Source organism: Triturus cristatus, chromosome 1_2 (genome assembly GCF_964204655.1).
Source record: "Triturus cristatus chromosome 1_2, aTriCri1.1, whole genome shotgun sequence".
NCBI lineage: Eukaryota > Metazoa > Chordata > Amphibia > Caudata > Salamandridae > Triturus > Triturus cristatus.
In genome coordinates this window covers 60,233,486-60,259,602 of record NC_140580.1, presented here as the reverse complement: position 1 = coordinate 60,259,602, position 26,117 = coordinate 60,233,486, and positions in this window count along the sequence as shown.

Genomic DNA, 26,117 nt, shown 5'->3' with positions numbered 1-26,117 from the left:
AAAGCAGTCTTTCTGTTGCACATCTCAGGGGCTCACAGAAGCCCTTCACCCTCACATGCCTCAGAGAAGACACCCAGCAACAATAGCCACGAACAAGCCGAGGCTTCTCAAATAAAGCAAAATTACTGTGACCCACGTTAGTACACATATGTTTACCAGGGGACCCTCGCATTTAAGAGGCACATGAAAATAGATATGAAAGGGCTCAGCCATCTTCCACCTCCAGCTGTGCATAGAGTTGATCCCAAAAGGAGTGAATGCAGTCTCACAAGTCAAGCCAGAGTGGAGGTGGGGCTAATGAAAGACATTTTGTACATGTCACCAAAGGTTGACTAAAGGCTTTAAGATCAAATAGCGAGGCAGGGAAGAAATCGGATGGTTCCTGTGGAGGATAAAAACCCTTTCATACTTCCAAGCTGAAAGGAACGTGCTGGGTTTATTTCACCCCAGGTTACAAGAGAAAAGCTATGAGCTGCACAATGCAGCCTCCTCCTTCCTAGAAAACAGTCCTCACTAGTATGAAATGGGGTCTCAAGAGGAAACCAATGGGGAGGGAATAACAAAGGTTTCCGTAGTTTGTATGGTCAGGCTGGGTCTGAACTGGTGTGGCGAAGTAGGCTAAACAAAGATGATGGATTCAACCCAGATCTGTGACTGGAGGTGAGTGTCTGAAAAGTTTCAGTGCTCCATCCATCATCTCCTTGTGTTTGAAGGGTCCCTTGTTCACTTTTGCACTGGATTCAAGCTAGCTTGGCTGGCGAGGGGTGTTACCCTGAAACTGGTCCCAGAATGATTGTTTCTGGTCCAGGGAAGACCTGGCTTGGTAGTTGGAGCTGGACTCTTCCCATGAGGAACAGGGTCAAGACTGATTTGCATTTGGCTGAGTCTGAACTGGTGTGGCGAAGTGAGCTTAAGAACGATGATAGATTCTGCCCAGATCTGTTACTGGAGGTGAGTGTCTGACACATTTCAGCTCTCCGTCCATAATCTCCTTATGTTTTCTTTGTTCACCCTAAGTTGTCAGGGCATGCCCAGGCGTGGGTGTCTTGCTCTCTGCCAGTGGATTGAAGCCAGTCTGGCTGATGAGGAGTGTTACCCTGAAACCAGACCTAGGAAGCTTGTCTCCGGTCCAGGAAAGACCTGGTTTGGCAGTTCGGGCTGGACTGTTCCCATGAGGAACAGAGTCAAGACTGATTTTCATATAGCTGGGTCTGAACAGGGGTGGCAAATGGAGCTAAAGAACGATGATGGATTCAACCCAGATCTGTGACTGGGGGAGAGTGTCTGAAAAGTTTCAGTGCTCCTTCCATCATCTCTTTGTGTTTGGTTTGTTAACCTAAGTTGTCAGGGTATACCCAGACGTGGGCCCCTTGTTCTCTTTGCCACTGGGCTCAAGCTAGTAACGTATTGGGACGCACACTGCTCGTCATACCAGCAAATAGACCCAAAGAACTCTGGATAATGTAGTGGCAGCGGTGAGTACGCCTATGCCACGAGTGTGTCAATTTATGCCATCCCTGGACACGTGTTTCGAGGTAATTGCCTCTCGTCAGCAGGGAGCAGGTAAATATGCGGGGTGCCGAGTAGACTGCCAAAATATTAAAGGTATAGTACCTCTCACGGCGCGCAGGTGCAGAACCAAGGCTCGTCAGCCCTAGTCGCTCAGGAGAGCTTAAATGCAGTAACGTATTGGGACGCACACTGCTCGTCATACCAGCAAATAGCCCCAAAGAACTCTGCATAATGTAGTGGCAGCGGTGAGTGCGCCTATGCCACGAGTGTGTCAATTTATGCCATCCCTGGACACGTGTTTCGAGGTAATTGCCTCTCGTCAGCAGGGAGCAGGTAAGTATGCGGGGTGCCGAGTAGACTGCCAAAATATTAAAGGTATAGTACCTCTCACGGCGGGCAGGTGCAGAACCAAGGCTCGCCAGCCCAAGTCGCTCAGGAGAGCTTAAATGCAGTAACGTATTGGGACGCACACTGCTCGTCATACCAGCAAATAGCCCCAAAGAACTCTGGATAATGTAGTGGCAGCGGTGAGTACGCCTATGCCACGAGTGTGTCAATTTATGCCATCCCTGGACACGTGTTTCGAGGTAATTGCCTCTCGTCAGCAGGGAGCAGGTAAGTATGCGGGGTGCCGAGTAGACTGCCAAAATATTAAAGGTATAGTACCTCTCACGGCACGCAGGTGCAGAACCAAGGCTCGTCAGCCCAAGTCGCTCAGGAGAGCTTAAATGCAGTAACGTATTGGGACGCACACTGCTCGTCATACCAGCAAATAGCCCCAAAGAACTCTGGATAATGTAGTGGCAGCGGTGAGTACGCCTCTGCCACGAGTGTGTCAATTTATGCCATCCCTGGACACGTGTTTCGAGGTAATTGCCTCTCGTCAGCAGGGAGCAGGTAAGTATGCGGGGTGCCGAGTAGACTGCCAAAATATTAGAGGTATAGTACCTCTCACGGCGCGCGGGTGCAGAACCAAGGCTCATCAGCCCAAGTCGCTCAGGAGAGCTTAAATGCAGTAACGTATTCGGACGCACACTGCTCGTCATACCAGCAAATAGCCCCAAAGAACTCTGGATAATGTAGTGGCAGCGGTGAGTACGCCTATGCCACGAGTGTGTCACTTTATGCCATCCCTGGACACGTGTTTCGAGGTAATTGCCTCTCGTCAGCAGGGAGCAGGTAAGTATGCGGGGTGCCCAGCTGACCAGCTGACCAGCAAATAGCCCCAAAGAAGTCTGGATAATGTAGTGGCACTACATTATCCAGAGTTCTTTGGGGCTATTTGCTGGTATGACGAGCAGTGTGCGTCCTACTACGTTTCTGCATTTAAGCTCTCTCGAGCGACTTGGGCTGACGAGCCTTGGTTCTGCACCTGCGCGCCGTGAGAGGTACTATACCTTTAATATTTTGGCAGTCTACTCGGCACCCCGCATACTTACCTGCTCCTTGCTGACGAGAGGAAATTACCTCAAAACACGTGTCCAGGGATGGCATAAAGTGACACACTCGTGGCATAGGCGTACTCACCGCTGCCACTACATTATCCAGAGTTCTTTGGGGCTATTTGCTGGTATGACGAGCAGTGTGCGTCCTACTACGTTTCTGCATTTAAGCTCTCTCGAGCGACTTGGGCTGACGAGCCTTGGTTCTGCACCTGCGCGCCGTGAGAGGTACTATACCTTTAATATTTTGGCAGTCTACTCGGCACCCCGCATACTTACCTGCTCCCTGCTGACGAGAGGCAATTACCTCGAAACACGTGTCCAGGGATGGCATAAAGTGACACACTCGTGGCATAGGCGTACTCACCGCTGCCACTACATTATCCAGAGTTCTTTGGGGCTATTTGCTGGTATGACGAGCAGTGTGCGTCCTACTACGTTTCTGCATTTAAGCTCTCTCGAGCGACTTGGGCTGACGAGCCTTGGTTCTGCACCTGCGCGGCGTGAGAGGTACTATACCTTTAATATTTTGGCAGTCTACTCGGCACCCCGCATACTTACCTGCTCCCTGCTGACGAGAGGCAATTACCTCGAAACACGTGTCCAGGGATGGCATAAAGTGACACACTCGTGGCATAGGCGTACTCACCGCTGCCACTACATTATCCAGAGTTCTTTGGGGCTATTTGCTGGTATGACGAGCAGTGTGCGTCCTACTACGTTTCTGCATTTAAGCTCTCTCGAGCGACTTGGGCTGATGAGCCTTGGTTCTGCACCTGCACGCCGTGAGAGGTACTATACCTTTAATATTTTGGCAGTCTACTCGGCACCCCACATACTTACCTGCTCCCTGCTGACGAGAGGCAATTACCTCGAAACACGTGTCCAGGGATGGCATAAAGTGACACACTCGTGGCATAGGCGTACTCACCGCTGCCACTACATTATCCAGAGTTCTTTGGGGCTATTTGCTGGTATGACGAGCAGTGTGCGTCCTACTACGTTTCTGCATTTAAGCTCTCTCGAGCGACTTGGGCTGACGAGCCTTGGTTCTGCACCTGCGCGCCGTGAGAGGTACTATACCTTTAATATTTTGGCAGTCTACTCGGCACCCCGCATACTTACCTGCTCCCTGCTGACGAGAGGCAATTACCTCGAAACACGTGTCAAGGGATGGCATAAAGTGACACACTCGTGGCATAGGCGTACTCACCGCTGCCACTACATTATCCAGAGTTCTTTGGGGCTATTTGCTGGTATGACGAGCAGTGTGCGTCCTACTACGTTACTGGGCTCAAGCTAGCCTGCCTTATGAGGGGTGTGAAACTTGTCCCAGGATGCTTATTTTTGGTCCAGGGAAGACCTGGCTTGGGAGCTCAGGCTGCCAAGCCAGATGCTTTGCCACTGGATTCAATCTAGCCTGGCTGAGGTGGGGTGTTACCCCGAAACTGGTCCCAGGATGCTTGTGTCTGGTCCAGGGAAGACCTGGCTTGGCAGTTCGGGCAGGACTGTACCCATGAGGAACAGAGTCAAGACTGATTTGCATATGGCTGGATCAGAACTGGAGTGACGAAGTGAGATAAAGAATGATGATGGATTCAACCAAGATCTGTGACTGGGGGTGAGTGTCTGAAATGTTTCAGCGCTCCATCCATCAACTGTTTTTGTTTGCTTTGTTATCCTGAGGTTGCAAGAGTATGTCCAGACATGAATCCCATGCTCTCTTTGCCACTGGATTCAAGCTAGCCTGGGTGAGGAGGGGTGTTACCCCGAAACCGGTCCCAAGATGCTAGTGTCTGGCCCTGGGTAGACCTAGCTTGGCGGTTCTGGCAGGACTGTTCCCATGAGGAACAGAGTCAAGACTGATTTGCATATGGCTTGGTCTGAACTGAGGTGGTGAAGTGAGCTAAAGAACGATGATGGATTCAACCCAGATCTGTGATTGGAGGTGAATGTCTGAAAAGTTTCAGCACTCCGTCCATCATCTCTTTGTGTTTGCTTTGTTTGCCCTAAGTTGCCAGGGTATGCCCAGACATGGGTTCCGTGCTCACTTTGACTCTGGATTGAAGCTATCCTGGCTGATGAGGGGTGTTACTCCGAAATTGCTCCCAGGATGCTTGTTTCCGGTCCAGGGTAGACCTAGCTTTGCACTGTGTACTGGACTGTTCCCATAAGGAACAGAGTCAAGTTTGATTTGCATATGGCTTGATCTGAACTGGGCTAGGCTGGGCTGGCAAAGTGAGCTAAAGAACGATGATGGATTCAACCCAGATATGTGACTTGGGGGAGTGTCTGAAAAGTTTCAGTGCCCAGTCCATCATCTCCTTGTGTTTGCCAGGCTAGAACTGATCCTGAGGTCAGATAAGGGTGCGTACCAACATTTTTCAGTAGTGCCAGAAAGCTTCCACCAAAAACATTCTAGGGGAAATGGTCTGAACACCGCAGCCTCAGCCACACATTCCCGAACAAAGTAAACACACCAACGCTTGCCATAACCCTTCATATGCCTTAATCAAAATATGTGTGGTTAAGGCATATGCGCGGTCTAAATGTCCGGAGTTAGAGGGCCGAGGAAAGTAAGTATTGGGAGAAGATGTGGTGAGGTAAGTGGGTCTGGGGCCGAGTTTTGGAGGGGATGGGGGTTGTTTTCAGGGCATGGGGTCAAAGGAAGTTTTTAGGGCTAAGGTGAGTCGGAGAAGATTTTAGGGATCGGGCAGAGCCGTTTTAAGGGCTCAGGGAGGTGGGGTAGGTTTTAGAGCTCAAGGGGGGCAGGCTAGTTTTTAGGGCTTGGGGTGGTCTGGCAAGATTTAGTGCTTGGGTGAGAGATTGATTTTTAGGAGGGAGGAAGGTAGTTTTAGGTCTCAGGGCGGGGAGGAAGGGGTAGTTTTTTGGCCTGGGGGCCGTTTAAGGGCTCAGGGCAGGGCCAAGGATTGGGTTAGTTTTTTGGGCTTGGGGGGCTGTTTGAAAAGGGATTTCTTGTTGGCTAAGGCTTGCGCCACAGGCAGGCAGAAACCACCACTCTAGTCAGGGCAAGGGAGTTACACACTGAAAATAGCCCCTGCTCACCCCCTTGGTAGCTTGGCATGAGCACTCAGGCTTATCCCAGAGGCAATGTGTAAAGCGTTTGAGCAACACCCACACACAGGAGCAACACACTAGGCACACCACAAAAGTAACTCCACACAAGGTTATATCAAAAATGGCCTTTGTATTATACCAAAACACATTAGATAATAGCCTTTGTATTATTACAAACACATTACAAACATAATCACACATTTACACTGTGCCAACTGGCACTAGGCAATATTCACAGGGGATTATATACAGGACCAGGCCGATCGGGCCATGGTCAGAACCATCAGAACAGGTAAGTAAATGTAAAATGTAAAACACAACCAGTAACTACTGGTACAATAATGACCTAAGCATTATCACATTAGCATTAGACACCATCCTAAGCATAAACACATTATGCATTAGGCCTCACCAGCATAACCATCTTCTGCAATCCCATTAGGCCTAAACATCATAGCAGGACATTAGGCATCAGCATAGATACATTGTGCAACGTCACATTACGCCTAAACACATTATGCCTAAAATCTGGACATACGCCACACTACATTCCAGTAAAACAACCAGTCATGACTGGTAACATTGCATCTTGCCTGAACCTGTTAGACAAACATAGTAGGCCTGAAAACTGGGCATAAACACAGTATGCATTCAGTATCACATTAGGGCCTTGCGCCCACCAACACCCTAAACTGACCCCAGGCCAACTGGCCTTCCTCTGGGCTCAAATGCCCTATGTCCCACAAAGTCAAGGCTCTAAGAGGGACCTCGCAAAGGGCCCCTGGTTGCCTCAGCAGCAAACATAAAGTGCGCAAGCGCACTGGGGCCAGGGGTGCACTCACCCCTCCTTTAGCAAAAATCACTGGCACCCTCGTTGCAGCTGCCCGCAACTGCGATACAGCTGTGTCCAGAAACAAAGCACTGGCACCAATCATGTGCAAATTAGAGCCCCACTCTGGAACTCTAAAATAAAATTATCCCCCAACGTTGCAGCTGCCTGCTGTCAGACGGGGCAACTGGGGAAATCAGCCCGGGCACTCACGGTGCCCTAAGAGTGACCACAGGGGGGGGGCGGGCATCGCCAATGTGCCCCGACTCACCACCCCCACCAAGCTCACAATGGAGCCCCACTCACCGGGGCTCTGGGGAGAACTCTGCCTACAATCCCCAGGCACCTACAATGTGGCCCGGCAGGTCCCGCTGCTGGGACCTCTCTTAAACTGCACCAAGGGGTACCCCCACTCAGCGGAACTCGGCATGAAGCCTGCGAGGCTCCGGTCAAACTCCTTCTGGGCAGTTCTCCTTCAATGAAGCGGGGGCAGGCACAGACAATGTGCCTCAGGCCCTCTCCACTGCAATCGCCACACTGCTGCTGCACACAGGGCTTTCTAACCGGCCACAGCTTCCGCCCTAGAGGGAACGAGGCCCCGCCCACCGTCAGGCCTGTCCTGCCTGACTTCCGGGTCTTGTTGCGCTGCAATTGGCAGCCGTGGCCACCTCCTTCAGTGGGCCCGCCCAGAGTCAGGCAAGGCCGCCTGGCTTCCTGGTCGGGCCGACGGCCGCTTCTCCTCTTCGCGGCAAGGCACGGTGAGCACCCACAACAACCCTCCAATGCGGGGTGGGCAGCCACTCGCCAATTAAATAATCAATGTGGGGTGGGCACCCGCCCTAAAGTACCAGCATAAAGCGGAGTGGCCACCACTTCCAGCAATTTGGAGGAATCCCTACGCTGGGGATTCCCTCTGACACGATGTGCAGCTCGGCCCTGCGAATCTCAAGCGCTCCTCTCTCCTGGAAAATAAAAATGTAGCGCTCACAGGGCCCTCAGGGTCCATGAGGCATAGCAGGGCCCACGGAGGCCAGCACACAGGGCCCTCCAGCAGGGAGGCAAGCCCTCGTGGCGGTTCCTCCTGGGCCCCCAGCAGCAGCAAGCCCCCCACAAATCCAGGAACAGCACACCTTTCATGGGGTCACAGCCTCTATATTTATATTGCATTTCTTCTTTTTCTGCAGAGCACAGGGCTAGGGGGGATCAGCTAGAACTGGTTCTGGTGCACTCTGTTTACAGTGCTCATACCCTTGTTTGGGAGATGGGGGCTCGGCCATCAGACACACCACAGGGGGGCAGAGCCAGCATTCACTAGGGCAGGCACAATCCTATTCAGGATCCGGGGACTACTCCTCCCACTACTCCAAATGCAGATGTCCTATTCAGCCTAGCGCTGACTCACCCTGCCCCTCCTGGAGCCACATACACCTCATCATCCCCTGTCACTCAAAAGCCAGACATGCAATTCACATCAGGCATGCAGACACATAGCACACAGAAATGCCAACTTCTAAAAGTGACATTTCTAAAATAGTTATATTAAATGTGTGCACACCATTGCGCAGCATTTATTATCACCATTCCAAATATACTAAAAATGACCACGCTGCGCCTCTCACCACTGAAACACTTATCAGGGAAACCCCAATGCATTCCTATGGGAGGGCAGCCAGACAGTAGTGAGAAACCAAAATGGCTGTTTGTCACTACCAGTACATGTCACACAATTAAGGTACATCTCCTCTCTTTTACCTACAATGCACCCTGCCCATAGGGCTAGCTAGGGCCTACCTTAGGGGTGACTGACATGTGGTAAAAGTGGGGTCACGGACATGGCACACACTTTAGGTGCCACATCACAGCGGCAGTAACACTGCGCACACAGACCCTGCAATGGCAGAGGCCTGTGATAGGTTTGAAAGGCTACTTTGGTGGGTGGCACAATCAGCGCTGCAAGCCCACCAGTAGCATTTAATTTACCAGCCCTGGGTATATGAGATACCACTTTGCAAGGGACTGACGGGTAAATTAAATAGGCCAAACAGGTGTAGACCAATCTTACCATATTTAACACAAAGAGCACACGCTCTTTCCACTGGACAGCAGTGCTAAAGTGCCCAGAGTCCTAAAACCACCAACACCATGTCAGAAAAAAGACTTAGAGAAAGGCAAAAAACTTTAGGGATTACCCTGTAAAAAAGGCCAAGTCCAAAAGGGGCCATTTTAGGGCTCAGGGCAGTGGGGCTGGGTTCAGGGTAGATTTTTGCCCTGGGGGCGTTTTAGAGCTCAAGGCGGGGGCAAGGGTCGAGGCGCTGGTGCTGGTGGTGGGGTGAGTTTTGCCCTGAGGGCATTTTAGGTCTCAGGGTGGGTTCCAGGGATCTGGTTCGTTTTTTGGACTTAGGGGGCCATTTTAGGGTTCAGGCGGGGCTTGGGTTGGGGTAGATTTTTGCCCTCTGGCATTTTAGAGCTCAGGACAGGGGCAGGGCAGGGGTCAGGCAAGGGGGCTGGGGGCAGAGTAGATTTTTACCATGGGGAATTTTAGGGCTCGCGCAGGGGGCAATTGTCAGGTATATAGGTAAGTTTTAACCAACATATGTCTTTGCCATGCATGCCTAAACAATGCATATTTCATTGTAAAGGCATGCATGGTAAAGGCATATGCATGGTTAAGACGTGCTAGGTTAAGACCGCATTGAACCGGCATGCATGGTAATGACATGCATGGTTCCATCACACAACCAAATTCTAGTGACTGCACTAAAGAAGAATGGTAGAAGGCAAGCCGATGTTCTTAGAGTGGTATGTTCAAAATGACATCAAGCTCATTTTACATATCCTTAATGAAGAGACACCTATCCATTGCTTTAGCCACCCGGATGTGGGTTGAATTACTGCTCAGAATTAAACAGGTGTCTGCCTGCCACATCAGTTGATTTTATATATTAGGGTATGGCAGAGTTCTGATTGAGCTACGTACAAAAATATGTCACAATTTTAGGACTGCCTAGGTTCAATGACAATTTTATGGTATGTTACATTATGTAAAGTTGATTTGCATAGTGCACTAATCACCAGCAATGGCATCCAGGTGCTTAAGTAGGTGTTTGCGTGTATGATCCACCACGTTATTCGAAAAGCCAGGTCTTCAGCTTCATGTGAAACTCAATTAGCGAGGAGGAGGATCTGATGTGTTGTGGAAGATCGTTTCATGTTTTGTGCTCTATTTAAGAGAAACATTGATCTCCTGCTCTGCATTTGTGAATGCTGGGGGTACGAGTGAGCGAGAGGCTGAGCGAATGCGTCTTGAAGGGTTATGAAAGTGTATGCAGCTTTTGAGGTAAACAGGTATGATGTTGTGTAGAGCTTTGCAGGAGTGTGTGAGGCATTTGAATTGGCTGCATTTGTGAATGGGGAGCTAGTGGAGCTCCCAGAGGTCAGGTGAGATGTGGGTGTGCTGCGGATGCCTGAGTATGAGTCTTCCGGCAATAATCTGGATGTATGACATCTGTTCAGGAGTTGTTTGGAAAGTCCATCATACAGTGTATTTCCATGGTTGAGTTGGCTTGTGATGAGTGCCCGCATGATGGTTTCTCTGTTGTTCTGTGGAAGCCACTTTAAGATTTTTCATAGCATTCATAGCATGCGGAAGCAGGCAGAGCTCCTTGTCCTGTGCCATCATGTTGAGTTTGTCGTCTAGGATCATCCCTAGATTTCTGGCTCGGTTGGTGGGTGTTGGTGTGAGTCCCAGTTCCGTCACCAGATCTTGACCCACGAAGAATACTTGTTCATTAACGCCGGTTCGCTTCCATTCCACCACCAGGGTCATGGAATTGGTGATGTTGGTTATGGTGGGTGGTGTCTTGTCCATCAGGGAGAGGTCGAGTCTGCATAGGAGATGATGGTATTGACTTGAGATCTGATGATAGTGAGGGGACAAATTTAGACCTTGAAAAGGGTTGGAACAAGGGAAGTCCGCTAGTGATTTTTTCTTGATCTCTCTCAGTTTCTGATGGTATTGTCTGAGTGCAGTTTTGAAGGTTGTTCTGCCGGTGTCATTGTGACTGGCTCTCCACTTTCTTTCCTAGCTGTTTGCAGTATCCTTTGGTGCAACAGAGGTCTTTTGTGTACCAACTTGCTTGTTTGTTGGGTTTTCTCTGTTTGTTGAGCTTGATGGGTGCAAGGGAGTCTGCGTAGTTCTTGATACAGTTGTTACAGCTGTCGGTGTCCGCATTGATTTTATCCGTATGGTTGGGTAGTTCCGCATGGAGGGGTTTGAGACATTCTGTTCCTGAGATTTTGATCCAGCTGTGACTGGGTAGGCTGACTTTAGTGGATGAGTTGGACTGCTGTATGTTGATCTGGAAGCAGATTAAGGAATGAACAGTCCATGTGGAGGATGAGGTGAATTTGAACTTGATGTCATTGAGGTTGGTGAAGATGGAGTCCAGTGTATGTCCTGCAATGTGCATGAATTTTGTGATGAGTTGGGCTAGTCCTATGTTATTTAGGCTTTCTAGGAGTGTTGTGGAGCAAGGCTTGGTTGCATCTTCCAGGCGGGGGTTCAGGTCTCTGAGGAGTCCGAAGGCTTTGGATTTATTGGTGAGGAGAGATGATGAGGTTGCTTAAGGGAGCTCATGGACTTGGCAGTCAGTAGACAAGGGTTTGATTTTCAGCCACTACACTGGTGACCACTAAAGGCACTGCTCTTGACACCTTAGCTTACTCTCAGGAAGAAATCCACATGGCATTCTGCACTCATTGCCAAGCACTGCAAAGCCCTATACGAGACTCACTCTAGGGTAAGCCCAAGGTGTTCCTCTCCACTGTCACATTTCCAGCAGCAGTTTTGGAGAAGAGGCAGCCTATAAATGCCCCAATAATGGAACAGGAGATCCGACCTACCATATGTGAATCCCACACATGTTAAACCCTTGCACAGGTCGGTGTACCAATTGAGTTTTATAAAACATATGCAGACATCCTAATCCTGAAATTGGGAGAATTTTATACCTTGGCACTGACCTCTAGTCTTCTACCACACTCTGTGCTTGAGGTGCTATTAGTCTTCCTTCCCAAACTAGGAAAACACCACCTCCAGGTCAATTCCCATAGGCCTCTATCCATGATGGTAAGTGATTATAAAATTATCAGCAAAATACTAACGATGTGTCTGCTAGAACACATGCCTATAAAAGTTCACACCAATCAAAATTGATACGTACCTGGCCGATATACATCCCTAAATCTGCATCGGCTGCACAGACCTCTTGAGGAAGCCCATCACAATGGCCACACTCGACCTAATTGGTCTTAGACCTATAAAAGGCTTTTGATAGGCTGAACTGTCCTTGCAGTCCTTCAACAAATGGGAGTGGATGGCAAGAAGTTGTGCCTGATCAAACTCCTGTACACTGAGACTATACCCAGAGTAAAAATTGGTCAGTTGATCTTTGCACCATTTTCGGTAAGCTGCGGCACACGCCAGGGTGTTCACTCTTGCCGCTGCTTTGTGCTCTGGCAATGGAGCAACTGACACATCATCTGCACCAATCTGGAAGAACCTGGGGAGTGCCTCTTCAGGGTGAAATGCAGGCAGTATCCTTGTAAGCAGACAATGTTCTCATTTATGTCAGGGACATATGAGATGGCATAGATAACATAACCCACATACTAAGCACCTTCAAGGTGGCCTCTGGCTTAGAGGTAAATATGTATAAAGCATGTCTGTTTCTGCTGCATTCCGACTACCCAGCTCATGGCATAACAGCTGATACTCATCAATTTAAATGGCAAGCCTCCACATTCCGCTACCTGGGCATTAATGTAATTTATTCTCCAAGCAATCTCCTAGAAGATAATCTTTAAGACAGCAATCTCCTCTCTTTGATCCCAAATAGCTTTCTGCTGCTCGGCAAGCCAGGCTGGTGATTTTGCCAAGACTACTTTATTATTTTGAAAACATGCCGGTCCCTTTACCTTGCAGCATTTTAGTTTATTAGATGGTATGCTAGGAGACCTGATCTGGAGTAAGGGGAGATGCAGTTTTGTCCTAAACAAGTGGCAACTGCCCACGGATATTGAAGGACTCGGAGCACCGATATTCAGGCACTTCTATCTGGCAGTACAGCTCCAATGGCCAGCCCGCTGACTTGCAGGTCTCAATTTGACAGAGGTGTACAGAGGAGAATGAGGAAATTTGTCCAGCTCACAGGACCTTATTCTCCCGAGGTCACTGCAACCCACAGTTCCTGATGCACTCTTTGCATAGCCTACAACAGTTATTGGTGGCCCCTAAAGGTCTTCAGGTTCATCATCATGCTCACTGGAGATACCCTTGAGTTCAATATGCGTCTTCAGAACAGCTGTGGGCCAGGAGGGAGTGGAGACATGGGAGTCCCCAGGGATGGGCACACTTGGCGGCTTGTTTAAAAAAGGTAGTCTGATACCTTTGAACCTACTGTTGAATCAAGTCGGACCCCTAGCGGGACAGTTCTTGATGCATAAGTGACTGTTCGTCAATATGGAGCGACTCTGGAACACTGTGGTCTCCGAACCTGCTACACACCCACTATCTCAGGTACTTTTCACCATGGGATCTGGTCAAATGCTTATATCCTGTATTGCAAAAGTTACACAGACAAGACTGGACTATATTCTAGCCACTCTCCGACAGAAGAGGGAACTTGATCTGTGGTGCAACTTGACCTCCAGGGAATGGAGCACAGTGCACATATACCCACACAAGGTTTTGCACAATGCACACATTCAATACATACAACATCCTACATAGAGCTTATCCAACACCGGCCACAGATCATAAAATCTACCCCACAGTGTCATCTATCTGCCACCGCTGTAACACCTCTCAGCAGATATACTTCACATGTTTTGGGATTGTCTATTCATATGTACCTTTTGAGACAGAGTCTGCATGACCCTCACATGAACCACAGGACCTAAACGGGGCGGGCAGCTGTTTATTGGGCCTTTACAAATAACCACGGGGAGCGGGGTAAGGGGTGGAAAACTAACCAGTTTATCAACTTAGCACTTTTACTGGCTGGGCATTCAATCATGATGAGATGGAAAGGCTCATCACTCCCAGAGGTCTTGGAATAGATAGAATCCATGTCAGGAGATGAGTGGTCGATGCAAGCATCCTATATCCATAGGCTGGGGTGACCTAATACACATATTTCAAAGGGACCCTGACAACAACACCCGCCCACCATAGCTGGACACAAGACCACTGTCGTCCCCCAAAAATTCTCATCACAAGTGGCAAGTCTCCTCCCTTGTCGTTACCCCTCCTATTCACTAGTTCAACACTCGAGAGTCAGATGTCGTGTGCCCCAAAACGCATCCAGTGAACACTACACTGATACCCTTTTTAAGCCCAGGATATGGGGCCAGGCTCATAGTTGAGCTTGGTTTATTTTCTTATTTCATTTATTTTTTATTCAACATGAGTTTGCACTCAAGTATGCTACACATGTACACTGTTCAATAATTATACACCTGCATAGTGTAATGTGATATTGCATTGTAACACTTATTGAATAATGCAGAAAAACTCAATAAAGATGGTTTTAATAAAAAAGATATGGGTTCCGTTTGGTGAAGTTTTTGGTGACTTGAAGCTTAAAAAGCGGATGTTCCATGAATTAAGTGGAGTTCTCTGTTTTCGTTGAGCAGGTGATGGCATCTTTGTAGATGATCGCTTGTCCTCCCTCTTGGTTTTTGAAGGTGGTCATGTTATGCAATCTGGTAGCCTGCTGGGATTGCCGTGGCGATGTTGGTTGCTGATGTTGGTTCAAGCCAGGTTTCCTTGAGGAAGAAAAAGTCAGTGCGTCACTGCTCAGCAGATACCAGATTTCGGTAGTGTTTTTGCTGAGCAAGAGGGCGTTGTGTAGCATACATGTGAGTGAGCTTTAGGGGCCTTGTTTGTTGCTTGCGTGAGATGCTGAGTGGGCAAGTTGTTGTAGTGGCTGATGTTTGTGTGGGGGGTGCTAGGAGGTTGCTGCCAGTGAAATGGCAGTGAGTGCTGATAAAAGCCCCTGCTTTTGTGTGTGGCTGGGCACGGTAGCAGTAGGGGGGCATCCCAAGTAGAGAGAATGAAGGAGTCCCACAATGTATCGATGGGGGACGGTTTAACCAGGTTTCATGGCACTGGGCACAGACCTGGCGTGCACTGGCACAGACAGGCTTGATTTCGTGTCCAAGGGTGTAGCCTGCCTATAATAAACATTTTAACTTGTGGCTATGCAACCAGCACATGGGTCTAAAGAGGTAGTCATCTGCAAAGCTCAGAGGGTGTGACCTAATCCTGAACGTCTTCATTGAAATAAAATCAAGACCTGTTTGGATTTTGCTTACACAGTTCTGAAAACCTTGAGCAAATGTGTGCTATTTTACCATATTACCTAAATGGTGATAGCAGTGGTTTACAGATGTTTGAAAAACTAAACAATTGTTGTAGATATGGTAAATTCCTATTAGAATTCTCAGTGTGCTGTGCTATCTGCAGCTTCATTGAAAGCATTTTAAGAGCCCTGGGCAGAAAGACATGTTTTACAGTTTGAGTACTCCCTTTGTTCTAGCTTCAAGGTCATTTCTAGCCATGCTATTACAATCTGTCACTCTCATTGTGTATTTTCGGTGGTACAGGAGGGCAGCTTATGTACACAAAATAAGCTCCCCAAGAATGTCGCAATTTATAGAGATATGTGATGTATCCCTCTCAATGCTACTCAATAAAAGTTTTGGGCATACAAAAAGATTTAACGGATTGTCCTCACACAGTGTCATGCTTCATCAACAATCATTGCACTCCAAAACCTCCGTTTGATGGAGAGCGGGCCTACACCTGGAGTCAGGGAGGCACTTCTAATTAAGAATGGATCCATGATAAAAGTGTATTAAAGACCAATGTAGCATGCTAAAACAGTTCATTCGCTAAACATGACACTTGGTGATTAAAATCAATTGTGGAGATAAGGGGAATTAGTACCCCATCACCATTGTAACTGTCAACATGTTTCTGCCTTGTGGCTCAACTGAGTCCTTGGCTTTCATCAGGGTGGGCATACGGAATCCTAATTAGGCAATGTGCTCTGCCTCCACACCAGAGGGACCTGTGTTTACCTCTTTACAAAACTTGCATTCCAATATCCCAATGATCACTTTTCTATTCCCCATGGAAGAAGGGAACAGGTACCCCTGTAGTCACACTTTCGTCAAGGTGCATCCCTTACGGAAAGCCTAGATGCGTCTGCTCCTTCCTCCCAATGTGTTTATATTTACAGGAAGGCAGCTGTCTGCATTGCACTTAATGCAACAGTAGCGCTGACTATCTGCTCTTCAGAGTTACAAATCATGATTGAGTATATAGCTCCTGCAGAATGATCTTTCAGGAAACTCAGGGCCAGAATTAGAATTTGGCTGTGGGATACTGTGCACAAACATGATGAATATCCCAGCTGCCAAAATATAAGTTCATAATGTCTATGACATTTGAAATAAGGCAGGCGGGATATCATCATGTTTGTGATGAGTAACCCCTCCACCCAACTCAAAATAAGGCCCAGTAATTGATAAAGAATCACATCCATCATCAAATGTCAGAAGGCTCTAGTTTCACATAGAAAAGTGGAATCTACCTGACAGGAGTCCCTTCAGCCCTCAGACATGACCAAAGAGGTACTAAAGGGAGGCACATGTGAGTAAATAGATCATCAGAGAGAGACCATTTGCTGTCTAGGTCAATATTAAAGGTGATCTACCTGAGGACATGGGATCCGTAATCAATGTTGGTGCATCAAGGCCTAGCCCCAAAACCCACCCATTACCCCAATGTATGGAAGTTTCTGGAAAGAACGTTTCTCTTTCTCAAACACCAAGCATGAAAATATAACCACATATAGGGTGTGACTCTTCTGTGGAAGCGTGACAGCCATTGCAAAATCCTGCTCTAACAAAATTGCAAACCACAATGCTATCATCAATCCCATCCACTCCCTAACTAACCTTCAAACTGCAATGCCTAACAATCCAATCATGGAGTACCCTCTGGAGAAGTGGGTGAACCTCTATGGCAGCTCTACACATAAAGTCAAATTGTGTCTCTGTACGGTGCAACATTTTAATTAGTAACTTTTAGTGGACATCTTGTCCATGGCAAAGCACTCCCTTATGTAGAGGTGCCAAAGACAGAAACAAAATATCTCCTGACTCAGATCTAGGATTGGTGGGTGGCATCACCACAAAACTTCAAAAGTGCTGCAGTTATCTCCAATCTCAGCTGCGTTCTGAGTAGTGTCAGCCTGACTAGCAATGAGATGGTTGCTATGCTGAATGTATTCCTCTGGGACGGTGTGAGGATGACTAGGCAGTAGTATACACCTGTTGCTTGACTGCACAGTTAACATTTGCAGGAAAAATTCCTTTGTTGTGGGTGATATTTATGTTGCTGCCTTTTTGCCTAAAGGAGATACATATTACCCAGTTGCTGCTGTGCTTGTCTTGAGTCGTTACCTGAGGTTATGTCTGTGTCCACGTGCTGCTATGTGAATTCCAAGACACACACCTGGTCCTCCTGACCTCTAACTATTGAGTGGTCCATCTGCAGGAGATGAGCCTCTGACTGGGTTTAGTGTAGTGTTGTAGTAGTACAGTTGTATCAAGTATTGATCTGAAGGTCAGGTTCTTCGTAATTTATCAAGTACTCTGCTACTCGTAGGTGCTATTGACATTCCTATGCCCTGTGACATTGCAGTTGGGGCTGACCTCAAAATCCGGTCTGTAAGATAGAGGTGTCATCAATGTGTGACACGCATACACAACTGTGACATCATGATACAGATCTTCCATTCCTCATGGCTGTCTGTGACCAAGCAAGGCCATCCTCTCTAGGGAACTACACACCCACCTAAAAGGTATCACTGTTAGTATGTTGCAACATGTAAATGGATGTTATCGGCAACTCAAACGGAGCTTGAAGCACTAAAACTCCAAACCAACAACTTATCTCAGAGTATTCAAAGTGCTATTCTCAAAATGAAGAGCACCTTACATGGCACAGAAGAATCTCTATCAAAAATCAAGCTCATTCAGAAATCCGTACTCAACCTACAAAGTTACCCTAACCATACAGCTGTGTAGCGGTCAAAGAGGCAGTATCGCCCGCGCCAACAACTTAAATATCTATCTGAAGGAGAAACTTTAGCCATGCTACTATCCTACAAATCAACACCTGTGTCCTGTAGTCTCCTAGGCTTGGGATTCAAAACAAAATTGGAACGGCCAAAATCAACGTGAATAGAACTTCCATGCTAAAAAATAGAAATGAAAACATTGATAACCTGAACAGAGTTCCACTAACCTCTTCCAACCATGACTCAAATCCTGAGAACTCCTTGAAACTGCTCCTAGGTCTTCTACTTAATTGCGGATCAGCAGTGAAGCATGCCTTCGACATTGCCAATCTCATTTTAAACCAAGAAATTGATGTGGCGGTCCTAGCGGAATCTTGGCTCACCAAAACTTCATCGCATTGAATGGATCTACTAGTTCCCCCAAACTACAGCATCGTTAGACTAGACAGACAAATAAAAAAAGGGAGATGTACCTCTTGCATTCATCCCTCCGATCTCGCCATTATGCAATCAAACTCTGATACAATTGACTCCTGCGAATATCTCGCTCCTTTCAAAAGAAACAAAGCAAATCTTCCATGCATTTTACACACCTTTTACCATCCTCCAGGTAAGAACCTCACCCTCATTGACACCCTAATGGAAATCATCAAGTCAAACTCTTCCCCCAATGAAGTGATTTATTCCTGGGGGACTTCAATCTGCACTGGGAGGATCTTAACGATAGCCAGGTTAATGTCTTTAAAGAATTCCTAGCTGACCAAAATCTCATCCAAGCCTGCACTCTCCCAACTCACTGCAAAGGTTCTACACTAGACTGGATCATCTCAAAGGAAAAGGCAGTCAATATAATATCAATCTCTACATGCGATTGGTCAGACCACCATTCTATTACCTTCCAAATTACAGGAGTTATAAAGGAAATAACTACACAATTTGTCAAACCAAAGAGATGGATTAGAGATACAAAAGGCCTAGACTATGAGAAACTGGCTACTCGTTGCGAGAAGTATCTTCCCCCACCCTCTAACATTACAAATGTTAGCAAACTTATGGACCACTACAACGCAATGATGTCAGACATAATTGATTCAGTTGCTCCTCCAAAACTGAGAAGAATCATAGCTAGAGACAAAAATCCTTGGTTTAGTAGTTCCCTGAATGAGGAAAGGAGAAAGCTGAGACTAACCGATCGCAAATGGAGACAACAATCATCATCCCCCGACTAAAACTACTAAGAAAGACCAGAAATGCATACAACAAAAGTATTCTCAAATCAAAAAAGATTTCTTTAGATAGGGACTGGAGAACGCTCAAAATAGACCACGTAAACTCTGTGAAATGGTAAAGCTGAAGTCGAATAAATTGGCCAAATCCTCTATAGCAGCAACAAAACCCCTAATAAACTGTGATGAATTCTCATCCTTCTTCACAGATAAAATCAATTCATTGGGAAGTGAGCTTAGAGAAGCCACTATCAGCCTACCCTACCTGTTGGCTTCACAAATCGATGAACCTTCACACTCCCTCCAAGCAGTGCCCAAAAATGAAGCTCAATGGTCTTCCTTCAAGTTATATGACAACAACGACATCTCCAAAATCCTCTCATCTACAAAGCGAAATAACCTTTTGAATAATCCTCTCTCTTTGAAATTCTCGACAACAACCAACCAATTTTTCATCCCCAACTGAACTGCGATAATCAACGCCTCTTTGTTCCAAGGCTTGACACCAGACTGCCTAAAAACTGGGCAAGACATCCCCATCATAAAAAAACAGACATGGAACGCTGCTGACCCAAATATTTTTATGCCAGTATACAATATTCCCTTATTGGTGAAAGTGCTAGAAAAATGTATGCATCAACAACTGTGTCAACACATCTCAAAATGTAATCTTCTGGACGGCTGCCAATCAGGTTTCAGACCAGACCATAGTGCGGAAACTACAATATCTCATATAGTGGATGACGCCTTGCAAGCTCTAGACCAAGACAAAGCTTGTCTTCTAATTCTTCTGGACCTTTCATCTGCGTTTAACACTGTAAACCATGATAAATTGCTAGATCGGCTCGGAAGAAAGATGGGACTGTCAGGTACTATCCTTGAATGGTTTAAATATTTCTTTGAGAACAGATCGCAAAGATTTTTAGTAAATCAAAACCTATCATCGCCGCCCCCTATTACGATTGGTGTACCGCAAGGATCAACTCTTTTCCCAACTCTCTTTAACCTCTACATGGAACCTCTGGCTGAAAGACTGCGACACGTCAACATCTTGTTTCATATGTATGCTGATGACATACAGATTTACATTTAAGTCTTGTCCCTGGAGGAGATCAAGTCAATGAATGAAGTGCTAAATATGACCCGTTGATGGCTAACAGTAATCAGCTTAAACTAAACAAGCAAAAAACAGAATTCTTATTAATTTCCTCCCCCAAAATCTCTTCTGAAATAAAGGATTGGACAAGAACCTGAACATGCAAAACCACATCAACTGGTTGGCTAAAAACGCCTGGTACCACCTAAGTTTTCTTAGAAAACTGAAACCATTTCTAGAAACGTCAGACCTCAAAATGGCAGTTTAGGCATTGATCATCGCGTGGATTGAATATGGATGTTCAACTCTATCTGGCCTGCCCAAGATCACAACAGCTCCGCTAAAAGACTGTCTCAATGCAGCTGCAAGACTCATAACTGGATCTAGAAAATTTGATCACATCTCTCCACACTTAAAAGCTCTGAACTGGCTACCACACGAAGCCAGAGTACAACTAAAACTGGCCTGTATCACACATATGTCGCTTCACTCAAAAACACTGGCATACCTTGCTTAGAAAGTAAGGATTTCTGGAGGAGGCAGGTACTCCCGGGGTGCAAAAGATCTTGTGCTGAAACCTCCACTCTTCCAGAAGATGAAAACATACAACAGAGCTTTCTCATGTGCCGCACCGCACCCATAATCTGCAACTCGCTACCACCAAACATCAGAAGAATACCATTCCATTCAAAATTCAAGAAGGAGGCTAAGATCTTCTTAATGGGTAAATTCCTACCATACCTCTTTACAAAGAATCAACTAATTTGTCTGTCTAATGATTCATCAGTGGGCCCCTCACTAACTTCCTGAATTGATACGCATTGGGATCTACATAGTTTTTTCAAGGGACTCCTATCTCGTTAAGCTACTGCAGCGAGCACTCAGCTAAACTTTGAACTTTGAGTCTTTTGATGGTAAAAGGTAATTTGTGATTTAACTTATTCGGTCAGTCTCAGATATTTATGTAAGTACAGCGAACTTTCACTGTCCACTGTTTTATACTGTTTTATATTGTTCTTCATCTGTAAGTATATGATACTTTTTTAGATCCTTGTCGCATCACCTAATTACTACGATGAGTAGAATGTAATAGGGATTGCCACACATTTAAATCACATGAATGAGGAGCCACTGGATGTGGCTGTGCTGTGTGAACTGGAGTGCACAGTGATTGCTGCAAGGAGTATGCCATTAGCAGAACAGTTATAATGGCATGGGATTGCCTTGTCTTTACTGATAACTTGGATGTTGGTTATGTGTGTGATCATTACAGACATTGATGTCTGTAGCAGTTTATTTGGGAGTGCATGTTCTATTTGAACTGGCTATCATGCGAAGTATTGTTGGCCTTCCCTGTGCTTTTTTTGACAGGGATGTGAAATTATTTATGGAATAATGACATCATTCTACCCATTTACACCAGGGACAGGTGACAATCCTATGCAGCATTCCCCACTCTCTATGCGTGACACCACACTGTCATCGACTTGTAGCAGTACAATGATAATGTTTAAGTGTGATATTGGTCCCAGTAAGAGAAAAGGCGTTAATGCTGGCATTATCTGCTCCTTTGTTACTAGCTTTATTTGTATTAGGCTGTCCAGCATGTCGTTGTTCCTCCGGGGAGCATAGCCTGTTTACTGTATTCTTCCATGAGTGCTCACTTTCTGTAAACATGCCATTAAATTTTGTTATTATCTTGTCACATATGATGTGCATTGAGAGAAATGTCTGTAAATTAACTGTGCAACTATTTCAGACTATATAACAATTAGGAAAGCAAAAATGAAGCACATTCTTTTGTAATTCTGAAGTGTGGTGGAAGCAAATATTTTAATATGAACGAAATAAATAAATACACTAGATGACGCCATTTCTACATATTATCATTTGGGCTTTGTATAGTTTTACCAGTAAAACTGTATGTGCAAATGAAATGGTCATTTCAAGTGAAAATATGTTGTCTGTCATGGCACCGCACTACCACACCATGCATATGCCACTGTATCACACTCAACACCTCTCCAAATTATTCCACTCCATGACACTCCACGCATATACACCAATCCACTCTATGCCACTCTACACCCTTTCACTCTATGACACTCTATGCCACTCCATTTTACACCACTCTACACCGTACCAACACTCAGCTCTACTTGACGCCACTCCCCACTATGCCACTATCTTTTAGCCATGCTGAACAGTAGCTACTCAGGTGTACAACATGGCTAGAATATATTGGCAAAACCAATAGTGCCTCAAAAGGCAAAACCTATTGGCTTTGCCAATGCTTGCTAGTTGATGGGATTTTTCAAGCAGATGGTAAAAGCAAAGGTGCTGCTCTCTGATCTGAACTTTACCCACCTCTGCTTTGCAATTTGTGGTGAGTGAGATTTTTGTGCTATAACATACGGACACCTCAATACTTGGATAATCTTGAATTGCTCCAAAGAGTGTTATACTGTTCAAAATAATACTTACTCCTTTAATACTCCACAACTTTCTACCCTCCTAATGATTAAGTCTCTTTCTCCCACTCTTTCTATCATTTTGTTGTGCGACTAGATGTACTAAACTTCACGTAAACAGAACTGAGGAGAAATCTGCAGAGCAATGTTGTGCGAATGAGAAAAACAGTGCAACATCATATTTACAAAAAGTATGAACTATAAATAAAGATTTTGAGCGGTGGTAAGCATTGAGCTTTAGTTCAAAATCAAGTTGTTGGTTTGGTGTGTGAACTTTCTACTACAGGCCCCCATCAGTATAAGTTTCTACGTAATCACAATTGTTGGAGGATAAACTGTACAAGTTGTGTAATTTTGCAGAAATTTAACGTTACACGTGGGAATATCATGTAATATTTTGCGTCCCCTTTGTTTGCGCCTCATTTCTTAGGTGCTGGGATTTCTCACAAAGCCTGATGATCACACAATTTTAGTAGATCTGGCTTTGTGTGACATTCTATGGATAGATAAGAAGTGACTTGGTGTTCCACACCAGAAAGCTATTTTGTGCTGCACTCATATCAGATACGATGTATGCAATGGTAAGTGTTAGGAAATCTTAAAGTCATGCCCCCACGCTCCCAACCTTACTAACCCAGCTATGCCCCTGATGTTTAGGTACCATAATGTAGATAAGCTTCCGCCCTGAAAACATAATTTTATAAATACCAGATGATCCTTGCATTGAACTCGGCTGCTGATATAGAAACTATAAAATCATATTTTTCCTGGGGGACCAAACAACCAGGTCATTCCTGAAAATATTGTCCCCAGTAATAATATTGAGATTATGAGTTTATAGGCAGAAGTTGATACAAAAACACCAATTCCAGCATTTGAGCCCCCATTTCACATGGGGCTGCAAGAGATCAGCTTGTGATCCCCCAGTAATACCCATCACTACTGAAGCCCCAAATATAAGTAACACCAGGTGAAGTATTACTGGCCTTTTTTTAGATACGCCTTAAGAATATCTTATACCAATGATATAAGACTTTGAAGATGATGGAGGGTAATGATAATACTGCTCAAAGCAAAATTAGTTGTGGTCTTTGTTAGACTTGTCCCTCTCTGCAGAGTAACCCCCAAACATTTTGCCTTCACCCCTCTAATTTTTGCTGAATGTGTTTTTGTTTGCTTTTGGACTATGTGCCCTTTACCACTGCTAACCAGTGCTAATGTGCTTGTGCTCAATCCCTAAAATATGGTAGCATTGGTTTACACCGGATTGGCATATTTAGTTTACTTATAAGTCTTTAGTAAATGGGTATACCATATATCAATGGCCTGTACATAAAATGACCCTCTAAACATTCCCCAGGTCTGCGATCGCAGCCTTAATGCAATTTTAAACTGCCTTTTCGACTTGGCAAAATAAATAACCTTGCCAATCTTAAAAACTCCCTTTTTATTACATATAAGTCACCCCTAAGGTAGGTCCATTTGGCAGGATGCATTGTAATTTAAAAAGTTGGACTTTTATCTTTAAGTTGTACATGTCCTTGTAGTGAAAAACTCCGACATTTGATTTTCAGTACTGTGAGATCTACCTCTCCAATCAGATAACATTGATTTAAAACCCTCTTTAATGGTAAAGTTGGATGTTAAGTTACAAGTTAAGTTGGCATTTTCCTGACCTAGTTATTTGGTGTGTAAAGTGTGCTACTGGGTCACATGACTTTGGTGTAGTTGGAAGCTGGGCTTTGTTTATTCCTCCCAGACAGCCACATAATAGAAGAATTAGGTGTGCACGGGTGGTCCATCAACTGGCGGGATGGGGGTGGGGTTGGTCACCGCCCCACTTACACCTGAATAGAATGCGGCCTGCCTTCACACAAAGGACTTAACACCCTTGAATTGTTCATGTGGCCAGCTTGGTGACAGGGTAGGCGATGCAGTAAACTTCAAGCACTTCAAATGGAATTCTCTAAAAACTTTCCCTACTTGAAAGAAGGCACCAGGTATAAAAATAGAACCCTCAGGCCCACTCTTCAGTTCACTTTCTGGACCTGAGAAAGGACCTGCTGCGTAATCCACAAGACTACTTTGCTGTACCTGAAAGGACTGCCTTGCTGCCTGGAGGCTGTCTTGAAACCTCAGAGGCCTGCCCTGCTGCTTGAGTCCTGTTCCACTGCTTGAAACCAGAACTGCCAGAGTGACTCCAAGGGCCAGTTGTCTGCCTTAAGATCATACCTTCAGGGACAGAAAAGGTTCCAACCATCTTAACCCACACATGGGCCCAGACTGTTTGAGTCCTAACCCCCTCAAGTGGTGCCCCTCCAGTCTTGGTTCCTTGGTTGTGGTGTTAAAGGTGCAAAGTTAGCCACAATTGTCAACTTTGACCTATTCTTCCACAACTAGGTGTCTGGGGTTGGTGCTTTGATCTATTACGCACTCGTTTTTACCTTAAACTTTAAAAAATCATAACTAGAGTTCTGTTGATCAGAGTTTTATCATTTGGTGTCAAATAATTTATTAACATTAACTCAATGTTTCTAAATTGCTATAGGATTGTTTTGTGTTGTGTTTTCACTTAATTACTGTTCGTGTGCTGCATAAATACTTTACACCTTGCCTCTAATTTAAGTCTGACTGCTTTTCTGCCAAGCTACCAGAATGTTGAGCACAGGTTAATTTAGTAACTTTTCTCGTTCACCCTGACAGGGATTCTGGCTGTTGCTTGAACAGGGTCAAAACCCCATTTAACCAACAACTCAATTTCTCACAGTCTTACATTGATAGATGGCAATGAAAGCCCAGACAGGAGCTCCTGGAAGTCCTATCCTCAGAAGTAAGACAATTTTTTAGGAGCCTGGTTGGTACTGGCAATGACAACACATTATAAGGCTGCCAAAGAAGGGGTAATAGCAACCATGCATTTTGGGTGCATCATTTACACATGCATAGCTGTGACTCCCTCCATATTACTTCTATTAAACCTGTCCCAACAAGAGAGCTTTCCAAGTTACTTAGGATTGAAAATGGTTCCCACCCCTGCCCCACGACAGTGACCTCCCTCACTGTATCCATGCAAGGCTAGCATTATGCTACCAAGGGGAAAAATGGAAAGAGGATAAAGACGATGTTCTGAAGAGCTGATAGAACTCAGTATTCTCCAGGACTTCAATTGCACTTGTAAGGCAAACAAATATACAGTAATTGCTCAAATATTGGAATTCTGACATACCAATGTAGGTATCAGGATATGCTGTGACCAGCACCCCATCACCGATGATCCAGCTTGAAATCTGAAAAGGATGTTAAGTGCTTA